Consider the following 10,834-nt stretch of genomic DNA (forward strand, 5'->3'; position numbering starts at 1 on the left):
AGCCGGCCGCCCCTCCTCATTTACTTGTATCTCCAATTGTGCTCCTGCATAACAACAGATGCAAAGTCACATGAAAAGGGTTCCATGATTCCTCTCGGACTCGCACAGCTGCTGGGATGTGCCCGGCGACAATGTCAATTTCGCAGCAGATATTGATAGCCCATCAATCCAGACAAAAATCAATGGTAAGCTGAGTCTATCTTCTCAGACTCTTTTCAGCTACAAATGTATCTGTCAGTGCGTGAGAATATGGGTTCGCTTATGATTTGTTCAAATAACCATGAGCTGCTTGACATTACTGGAATTTCCATTCTTGCTTTGCTAAATGATTTCACCCATTGCTCGAAACAGGACGACTTTCACGTTTACACGGAACACGAAACACACCGAACTACAGGGAAAATGCACATACCTGAGCAGGCCGTGTTCCACATCATACCGTGCAGCATAGTTTCTGACAACTTTATCTGTTTTTTTTTCAGAATAAGAGTCCCAAAGAATGTTCTCCACCCTAAAACCGGAGGTAGCATTACAATCCGAGAACGACAGATCACATTGTGAGAATGCTCTGACCTCGGAGCCAGTTCGAGATGCCACTTTCCGTGCCTTTTACCTTAACCGTGCAATTTGTTGCTGAGATGTTCACTCCTGGACATGAGCCACATGGATACCAACTGAGTTGGAAACCTGGGTGGGAATCGAGGAGAAGCGACTCAATAAATTTTGCTAAATTCCGTGGTGCTTTTTAGAAATGCAGTTTCTGTTCACCTCAATCTAAAAGCCAGTTTCTGAACATAGCAACAGAAGTCAAAAGGTAATTACCTCACCCCACCCCCCTCCAGAAGAGGTGCTAACTGCCCTTGAGTGCTTTTTGTTCTCGATGTGAAGAGCTTTCACGCCTGAGTCACCTTCACGTCTCTGGCTGCTGAGTGAATCACAAAGAAGGAATTTCACCAGAGCTGCAACTGCCTCACTTCTCCACACGCCCTCCCCGTTTACATTTTCCTGCTCGTCAGTGATTAAAAGAAAACCAAATGGATGCGTTATCATTCTGTAGCCTCTCTGTCGATTCCTCCGTTTCAGTTCCAACATGACTTAAATCTAGGGGCGGACCTTAATACTAGCGACGCTATGAATACGCAAGTCGAAAGGTTCCTGAGAGTGCAATTTCTTTCATTGCTGTTGCTGATTGAATGAGCCACTAACGTGCGAATTGCTCCAAAACATGATTCAGGATATCTGGTGCCAATTCTCGCACGTTGAATAACGATTGACAGCTTCCAAATGAGGTCTTTCTGAGACGACCTTGGGGTACATTTGACAGACAGACAAGTTCAGGAATTCGTGGTGCGCTGTGACACCAGAGCATCTGCTTCTTTCCTGTCTTTGAACCGTGCCGCCTGCGCAAGGAAGGCGAATGCGGTACTGCTTTTCGTGGAAGGATCAGAAGGCGGTAACTGCACTCTCCAACAGAATGGCATATGATCAGAACCAAGTTGGAGAAAAATTTAACAACGCTTTGCACTGTAATTAAATGGAATTGCATTACATTTCACTACCAGAGCAGGTTTATTCAAGCAAATTCGAAGGCAGGTTTGCAGATGGGAAAGCATGCAAGAAAGCTCAGCTCTTGTCCATGTAAAAGGCTGCAGTTGAAGAACAAAGCAGTTTCTGCCCAGTTCCGGACTGGGGATCTTTCGCGTGTTAGGCGAACGTGATGACCACTACACGACAGAAACAAGCCACAGCCGGATGTGCTGCAGCTCCGTGGCGTCCAGCACTGAAAGTTGAATCCGTTCTACGTCTCCCCTTTCTGTTTCCAATAGCTCGTTGTTGTCCAGCGTAATCGACATCTTGGAAACGTAAAAAAAAAGACACGTTAAATTGATGACAAAATATAGACAAAGATGTCGTCGATGTTTGTACCGTAGGGCGAGGTGGAATAGGCTGGGACGACTTTCCCTGCAGCGTAACAGCTGCGACATGACCTTATGGAAGGGTGGTAAACTGAGTATTTACGTGCTAGACCCAAGTTGGTGTGAGTTGAAAACTCGACAGCATAGCTTTAAGGTGAGTGGGCTGAAAGTGACAAAGGACCTGAGGCACATTTCCCACAAAGAAGGTTGTGCGTGTTTGGAATGATCTACCAGAGGAAGTGGAGGAGGCTATTACACTCAGAAAATTGCAAAGGTAATCGGGTGAGTTTCTGGATAGGATGCGTTTAGAGGGATTGGGGTCAAATGCTGCGGAACGGGACTTGTTTAATTTTGGCAATGTGGTGAGCATGGACGAGGTCCACCGAAGTATCTTTTTCCACGGTGTACCCCAATAACGTCATGTTGCTTCCACCGGCTTTAAAGGATTACTTTTTAGCGGAGTTTGCCATCGCAGTCCGTGGCACAATCATTTAGTCTGTTCGACTGCTCACGGGAAAGGTAGTATTGTGAAACACTGCAAAAAAGGAACGACTTCCTTACTTTAGCTCCGACTGACCATACTCTGTGAAATTTTCCCAGATCCTCAGCTGAGGATTTTTGCTGCTGGAAGTTACCTCAGAAATCCTGTTAAATCGAAATGTGTTGAGCGAATCGCAAAACAGAAAGCATTTAACATGGAACACAAACAAAACTGGCATACCTCATGCATTTTCAGACGCAGAGATGCATGAATGCTAAATGTGATACAGTCCGAGGGCATGAGTCATAAAGTAATCTCACAACTAACAAGAGGGCATTTCCAAACGACTCTTTCAAACATACTGCAGCCTTAGCGCACCACCACTTTCCAGACAATGCTGAAACGAGAGAAAGAAAGAACATAATAAGAATTGGCCGTAAAAATGAATTTCACCAATCACAGTCTCGATTAGATTACCGTTCCCTTCCGATGTTTCCAGGACGGAAATGAAGGAAATGGGAGAAATTCAATAAGGTATGACATCGAAATTCACTGGAACGATTTTCCCATTAGCTAGAAACCCAAATAACAACGAGTAGAGTCACCGTAGGACTTCGTTTCACAACAACGATGAAATAACAGTCTCCATTCGGTTCCAGTAAAAGCTCAACTTGCCTGGGACGGCAGAACTGTTTGCGATTTTCCGCGCGGCAGGCGAACACGATCATGACAGTGGAGACATTTTCAAATATTTGGCAGTATCTCACACCAAAGTTAATTCGCTGGGAAGCAAACCCATTATACATTTGTTTTCAACATCAATATACAGTGAGCACCGAAACAGCATTTTAACAAGCTGCAGCGTTGGAGTTGATCAGCAGAAATGGCAGTGGTGGGATTCGAACCCACGCCCCTTTCAAGACTGGAACCTGGATCCAGCGCCTTAGACCGCTCGGCCACACTACCAGCCGGCCGCGCCACCTCATTTACTTGTATCTCCAATTGTGCTCCTGCATAACAACAGATGCAAAGTCACATGAAAAGGGTTCCATGATTCCTCTCGGACTCGCACAGCTGCTGGGATGTGCCCGGCTACAATGTCAATTTCGCAGCAGATATTGATAGCCCATCAATCCAGACAAAAATCAATGGTAAGCTGAGTCTATCTTCTCAGACTCTTTTCAGCTACAAATGTATCTGTCAGTGCGTGAGAATATGGGTTCGCTTATGATTTGTTCAAATAACCATGAGCTGCTTGACATTACTGGAATTTCCATTCTTGCTTTGCTAAATGATTTCACCCATTGCTCGAAACAGGACGACTTTCACGTTTACACGGAACACGAAACACACCGGACTACAGGGAAAATGCACATACCTGAGCAGGCCGTGTTCCACATCATACCTTGCAGCGTAGTTTCTGTCACTGTATCTGTTTTTTTTTTCAGAATAAGAGTCCCAAAGAATGTTCTCCACCCTAAAACCGGAGGTAGCATTACAATCCGAGAACGACAGATCACATTGTGAGAATGCTCTGACCTCGGAGCCAGTTCGAGATGCCACTTTCCGTGCCTTTTACCTTAACCGTGCAATTTGTTGCTGAGATGTTCACTCCTGGACATGAGCCACATGGATACCAACTGAGTTGGAAACCTGGGTGGGAATCGAGGAGAAGCGACTCAATAAATTTTGCTAAATTCCGTGGTGCTTTTTAGAAATGCAGTTTCTGTTCACCTCAATCTAAAAGCCAGTTTCTGAACATAGCAACAGAAGTCAAAAGGTAATTACGTCACCCCACCCCCACTCCAGAAGAGGTGCTAACTGCCCTTGAGTGCTTTTTGTTCTCGATGTGAAGAGCTTTCACGCCTGAGTCACCTTCACGACTCTGGCTGCTGAGTGAATCACAAAGAAGGAATTTCACCAGAGCTGCAACTGCCTCACTTCTCCACACGCCCTCCCCGTTTACATTTTCCTGCTCGTCAGTGATTAAAAGAAAACCAAATGGATGCGATATCATTCTGTAGCCTCTCTGTCGATTCCTCCGTTTCAGTTCCAACATGACTTAAATCTAGGGGCGGACCTTAATACTAGCGACGCTATGAATGCGCAAGTCGAAAGGTTCCTGAGAGTGCAATTTCTTTCATTGCTGTTGCTGATTGAATGAGCCACTAACGTGCGAATTGCTCCAAAAGATGATTCAGGATATCTGGTGCCAATTCTCGCACGTTGAATAACGATTGACAGCTTCCAAATGAGGTCTTTCTGAGACGACCTTGGGGTACATTTGACAGACAGACAAGTTCAGGAATTCGTGGTGCGCTGTGACACCAGAGCATCTGCTTCTTTCCTGTCTATGAACCGTGCCGCCTGCGCAAGGAAGGCAAATGCGGTACTGCTTTTCGTGGAAGGATCAGAAGGCGGTAACTGCACTTTCCAACAGATTGGCATATGATCAGAACCAAGTTGGAGAAAAATTTAACAACGCTTTGCATTGTAATTAAATGGAATTGCATTACATTTCACTACCAGAGCAGGTTTATTCAAGCAAATTCGAAGGCAGGTTTGCAGATGGGAAAGCATGCAAGAAAGCTCAGCTCTTGTCCATGTAAAAGGCTGCAGTTGAAGAACAAAGCAGTTTCTGCCCAGTTCCGGACTGGGGATCTTTCGCGTGTTAGGCGAACGTGATGACCACTACACGACAGAAACAAGCCACAGCCGGATGTGCTGCAGCTCCGTGGCGTCCAGCACTGAAAGTTGAATCCGTTCTACGTCTCCCCTTTCTGTTTCCAATAGCTCGTTGTTGTCCAGCGTAATCGACATCTTGGAAACGTAAAAAAAAAGACACGTTAAATTGATGACAAAATATAGACAAAGATGTCGTCGATGTTTGTACCGTAGGGCGAGGTGGAATAGGCTGGGACGACTTTCCCTGCAGCGTAACAGCTGCGACATGACCTTATGGAAGGGTGGTAAACTGAGTATTTACGTGCTAGACCCAAGTTGGTGTGAGTTGAAAACTCGACAGCATAGCTTTAAGGTGAGTGGGCTGAAAGTGACAAAGGACCTGAGGCACATTTCCCACAAAGAAGGTTGTGCGTGTTTGGAATGATCTACCAGAGGAAGTGGAGGAGGCTATTACACTCAGAAAATTGCAAAGGTAATCGGGTGAGTTTCTGGATAGGATGCGTTTAGAGGGATTGGGGTCAAATGCTGCGGAACGGGACTTGTTTAATTTTGGCAATGTGGTGAGCATGGACGAGGTCCACCGAAGTATCTTTTTCCACGGTGTACCCCAATAACGTCATGTTGCTTCCACCGGCTTTAAAGGATTACTTTTTAGCGGAGTTTGCCATCGCAGTCCGTGGCACAATCATTTAGTCTGTTCGACTGCTCACGGGAAAGGTAGTATTGTGAAACACTGCAAAAAAGGAACGACTTCCTTACTTTAGCTCCGACTGACCATACTCTGTGAAATTTTCCCAGATCCTCAGCTGAGGATTTTTGCTGCTGGAAGTTACCTCAGAAATCCTGTTAAATCGAAATGTGTTGAGCGAATCGCAAAACAGAAAGCATTTAACATGGAACACAAACAAAACTGGCATACCTCATGCATTTTCAGACGCAGAGATGCATGAATGCTAAATGTGATACAGTCCGAGGGCATGAGTCATAAAGTAATCTCACAACTAACAAGAGGGCATTTCCAAACGACTCTTTCAAACATACTGCAGCCTTAGCGCACCACCACTTTCCAGACAATGCTGAAACGAGAGAAAGAAAGAACATAATAAGAATTGGCCGTAAAAATGAATTTCACCAATCACAGTCTCGATTAGATTACCGTTCCCTTCCGATGTTTCCAGGACGGAAATGAAGGAAATGGGAGAAATTCAATAAGGTATGACATCGAAATTCACTGGAACGATTTTCCCATTAGCTAGAAACCCAAATAACAACGAGTAGAGTCACCGTAGGACTTCGTTTCACAACAACGATGAAATAACAGTCTCCATTCGGTTCCAGTAAAAGCTCAACTTGCCTGGGACGGCAGAACTGTTTGCGATTTTCCGCGCGGCAGGCGAACACGATCATGACAGTGGAGACATTTTCAAATATTTGGCAGTATCTCACACCAAAGTTAATTCGCTGGGAAGCAAACCCATTATACATTTGTTTTCAACATCAATATACAGTGAGCACCGAAACAGCATTTTAACAAGCTGCAGCGTTGGAGTTGATCAGCAGAAATGGCAGTGGTGGGATTCGAACCCACGCCCCTTTCAAGACTGGAACCTGGATCCAGCGCCTTAGACCGCTCGGCCACACTACCAGCCGGCCGCGCCACCTCATTTACTTGTATCTCCAATTGTGCTCCTGCATAACAACAGATGCAAAGTCACATGAAAAGGGTTCCATGATTCCTCTCGGACTCGCACAGCTGCTGGGATGTGCCCGGCTACAATGTCAATTTCGCAGCAGATATTGATAGCCCATCAATCCAGACAAAAATCAATGGTAAGCTGAGTCTATCTTCTCAGACTCTTTTCAGCTACAAATGTATCTGTCAGTGCGTGAGAATATGGGTTCGCTTATGATTTGTTCAAATAACGATGAGCTGCTTGACATTACTGGAATTTCCATTCTTGCTTTGCTAAATGATTTCACCCATTGCTCGAAACAGGACGACTTTCACGTTTACACGGAACACGAAACACACCGGACTACAGGGAAAATGCACATACCTGAGCAGGCCGTGTTCCACATCATACCTTGCAGCATAGTTTCTGTCACTGTATCTGTTTTTTTTTTCAGAATAAGAGTCCCAAAGAATGTTCTCCACCCTAAAACCGGAGGTAGCATTACAATCCGAGAACGACAGATCACATTGTGAGAATGCTCTGACCTCGGAGCCAGTTCGAGATGCCACTTTCCGTGCCTTTTACCTTAACCGTGCAATTTGTTGCTGAGATGTTCACTCCTGGACATGAGCCACATGGATACCAACTGAGTTGGAAACCTGGGTGGGAATCGAGGAGAAGCGACTCAATAAATTTTGCTAAATTCCGTGGTGCTTTTTAGAAATGCAGTTTCTGTTCACCTCAATCTAAAAGCCAGTTTCTGAACATAGCAACAGAAGTCAAAAGGTAATTACCTCACCCCACCCCCACTCCAGAAGAGGTGCTAACTGCCCTTGAGTGCTTTTTGTTCTCGATGTGAAGAGCTTTCACGCCTGAGTCACCTTCACGACTCTGGCTGCTGAGTGAATCACAAAGAAGGAATTTCACCAGAGCTGCAACTGCCTCACTTCTCCACACGCCCTCCCCGTTTACATTTTCCTGCTCGTCAGTGATTAAAAGAAAACCAAATGGATGCGATATCATTCTGTAGCCTCTCTGTCGATTCCCCCGTTTCAGTTCCAACATGACTTAAATCTAGGGGCGGACCTTAATACTAGCGACGCTATGAATGCGCAAGTCGAAAGGTTCCTGAGAGTGCAATTTCTTTCATTGCTGTTGCTGATTGAATGAGCCACTAACGTGCGAATTGCTCCAAAAGATGATTCAGGATATCTGGTGCCAATTCTCGCACGTTGAATAACGATTGACAGCTTCCAAATGAGGTCTTTCTGAGACGACCTTGGGGTACATTTGACAGACAGACAAGTTCAGGAATTCGTGGTGCGCTGTGACACCAGAGCATCTGCTTCTTTCCTGTCTATGAACCGTGCCGCCTGCGCAAGGAAGGCAAATGCGGTACTGCTTTTCGTGGAAGGATCAGAAGGCGGTAACTGCACTTTCCAACAGATTGGCATATGATCAGAACCAAGTTGGAGAAAAATTTAACAACGCTTTGCATTGTAATTAAATGGAATTGCATTACATTTCACTACCAGAGCAGGTTTATTCAAGCAAATTCGAAGGCAGGTTTGCAGATGGGAAAGCATGCAAGAAAGCTCAGCTCTTGTCCATGTAAAAGGCTGCAGTTGAAGAACAAAGCAGTTTCTGCCCAGTTCCGGACTGGGGATCTTTCGCGTGTTAGGCGAACGTGATGACCACTACACGACAGAAACAAGCCACAGCCGGATGTGCTGCAGCTCCGTGGCGTCCAGCACTGAAAGTTGAATCCGTTCTACGTCTCCCCTTTCTGTTTCCAATAGCTCGTTGTTGTCCAGCGTAATCGACATCTTGGAAACGTAAAAAAAAAGACACGTTAAATTGATGACAAAATATAGACAAAGATGTCGTCGATGTTTGTACCGTAGAGCGAGGTGGAATAGGCTGGGACGACTTTCCCTGCAGCGTAACAGCTGCGACATGACCTTATGGAAGGGTGGGAAACTAAGTATTTACGTGCTTTACCCAAGTTGGTGTGAGTTGAAAACTCGACAGCATAGCTTTAAGGTGAGTGGGCTGAAAGTGACAAAGGACCTGAGGCACATTTCCCACAAAGAAGGTTGTGCGTGTTTGGAATGATCTACCAGAGGAAGTGGAGGAGGCTATTACACTCAGAAAATTGCAAAGGTAATCGGGTGAGTTTCTGGATAGGATGCGTTTAGAGGGATTGGGGTCAAATGCTGGGGAACGGGACTTGTTTAATTTTGGCAATGTGGTGAGCATGGACGAGGTCCACCGAAGTATCTTTTTCCACGGTGTACCCCAATAACGTCATGTTGCTTCCACCGGCTTTAAAGGATTACTTTTTAGCGGAGTTTGCCATCGCAGTCCGTGGCACAATCATTTAGTCTGTTCGACTGCTCACGGGAAAGGTAGTATTGTGAAACACTGCAAAAAAGGAACGACTTCCTTACTTTAGCTCCGACTGACCATACTCTGTGAAATTTTCCCAGATCCTCAGCTGAGGATTTTTGCTGCTGGAAGTTACCTCAGAAATCCTGTTAAATCGAAATGTGTTGAGCGAATCGCAAAACAGAAAGCATTTAACATGGAACACAAACAAAACTGGCATACCTCATGCATTTTCAGACGCAGAGATGCATGAATGCAAAATGTGATACAGTCCGAGGGCATGAGTCATAAAGTAATCTCACAACTAACAAGAGGGCATTTCCAAACGACTCTTTCAAACATACTGCAGCCTTAGCGCACCACCACTTTCCAGACAATGCTGAAACGAGAGAAAGAAAGAACATAATAAGAATTGGCCGTAAAAATGAATTTCACCAATCACAGTCTCGATTAGATTACCTTTCCCTTCCGATGTTTCCAGGACGGAAATGAAGGAAGTGGGAGAAATTCAATAAGGTATGACATCGAAATTCACTGGAACGATTTTCCCATTAGCTAGAAACCCAAATAACAACGAGTAGAGTCACCGTAGGACTTCGTTTCACAACAACGATGAAATAACAGTCTCCATTCGGTTCCAGTAAAAGCTCAACTTGCCTGGGACGGCAGAACTGTTTGCGATTTTCCGCGCAGCAGGCGAACACGATCATGACAGTGGAGACATTTTCAAATATTTGGCAGTATCTCACACCAAGGTTAATTCCCTGGGAAGCAAACCCATCATACTTTTGTTTTCAACATCAATATACAGTGAGCACCGAAACAGCATTTTAACAAGCTGCAGCATGGGAGTTGATCAGCAGAAATGGCAGTGGTGGGATTCGAACCCACGCCCCTTTCGAGACTGGAACCTGGATCCAGCGCCTTAGACCGCTCGGCCACACTACCAGCCGGCCGCGCCACCTCATTTACTTGTATCTCCAATTGTGCTCCTGCATAACAACAGATGCAAAGTCACATGAAAGGGGTTCCATGATTCCTCTCGGACTCGCACAGCTGCTGGGATGTGCCCGGCTACAATGTCAATTTCGCAGCAGATATTGATAGCCCATCAATCCAGACAAAAATCAATGGTAAGCTGAGTCTATCTTCTCAGACTCTTTTCAGCTACAAATGTATCTGTCAGTGCGTGAGAATATGGGTTCGCTTATGATTTGTTCAAATAACCATGAGCTGCTTGACATTACTGGAATTTCCATTCTTGCTTTGCTAAATGATTTCACCCATTGCTCGAAACAGGACGACTTTCACGTTTACACGGAACACGAAACACACCGGACGACAGGGAAAATGCACATACCTGAGCAGGCCGTGTTCCACATCATACCTTGCAGCATAGTTTCTGTCACTGTATCTGTTTTTTTTTCAGAATAAGAGTCCCAAAGAATGTTCTCCACCCTAAAACCGGAGGTAGCATTACAATCCGAGAACGACAGATCACATTGTGAGAATGCTCTGACCTCGGAGCCAGTTCGAGATGCCACTTTCCGTGCCTTTTACCTGAACCGTGCAATTTGTTGCTGAGATGTTCACTCCTGGACATGAGCCACATGGATACCAACTGAGTTGGAAACCTGGGTGGGAATCGAGGAGAAGCGACTCAATAAATTTTGCTAAATTCCGTGGTGCTT

The 10,834-nt window shown here is 45.3% G+C and overlaps 1 non-coding gene across 1 annotated transcript; it reads right to left on the reverse strand.

The window, feature by feature from the left end:
* Positions 1-10,009: 10,009 nt before the first annotated feature.
* On the reverse strand, positions 10,010-10,091 carry trnal-cag (transfer RNA leucine (anticodon CAG)). The gene has a single exon. It is a non-coding gene; the product is annotated as a tRNA-Leu (tRNA).
* Between the last annotated feature and the right edge of the window lie 743 nt (positions 10,092-10,834).

The sequence above is a fragment of the Chiloscyllium plagiosum genome, unplaced genomic scaffold, assembly GCF_037043375.1.
Source record: "Chiloscyllium plagiosum isolate Xiang-an unplaced genomic scaffold, Cpla_swu_hap1 HiC_scaffold_51, whole genome shotgun sequence".
In the NCBI taxonomy this organism is placed as follows: domain Eukaryota; kingdom Metazoa; phylum Chordata; class Chondrichthyes; order Orectolobiformes; family Hemiscylliidae; genus Chiloscyllium; species Chiloscyllium plagiosum.